The sequence below is a fragment of the Penaeus monodon genome, chromosome 29 (genome assembly GCF_015228065.2).
Source record: "Penaeus monodon isolate SGIC_2016 chromosome 29, NSTDA_Pmon_1, whole genome shotgun sequence".
Classification (NCBI taxonomy): Eukaryota; Metazoa; Arthropoda; class Malacostraca; order Decapoda; family Penaeidae; genus Penaeus; species Penaeus monodon.
The window spans coordinates 9,333,591-9,333,954 of record NC_051414.1 but is presented as its reverse complement, the minus strand read 5'-3'; positions in this window follow the sequence as shown (position 1 = coordinate 9,333,954).

Below are 364 nucleotides of genomic sequence, written 5' to 3'. Positions count from 1 at the left end.
CCTTTTTTCCCCTTCAGTCACGTGAGACAATTTCTCTACACGAGCAGCGTCATCGAGAAAAGATACGCCATTCTAAATTTCTCTTTTTTCCTTCTGTTTTATCCAAACTGGAATTAGAAATTACATGCATATCTTTTCTTGCGTTATGTTGAAATAGTCCATCCTCTCTTCGTCGATGTGCAAATGCAACAAACACGAACAAAATGAATCCCTTGTCTTATATCGGCCTGCAAACTCTTAGTCTTGAATTCTTAGGCAATCCTTGAAGACGATTGGAAAGCTGCCTCACTATCTACGTGAAAAAGTACATGAAAATGGGTTCACAAGACCTAAATATGCAGTGATTAAACGGTCTCCGTGCACG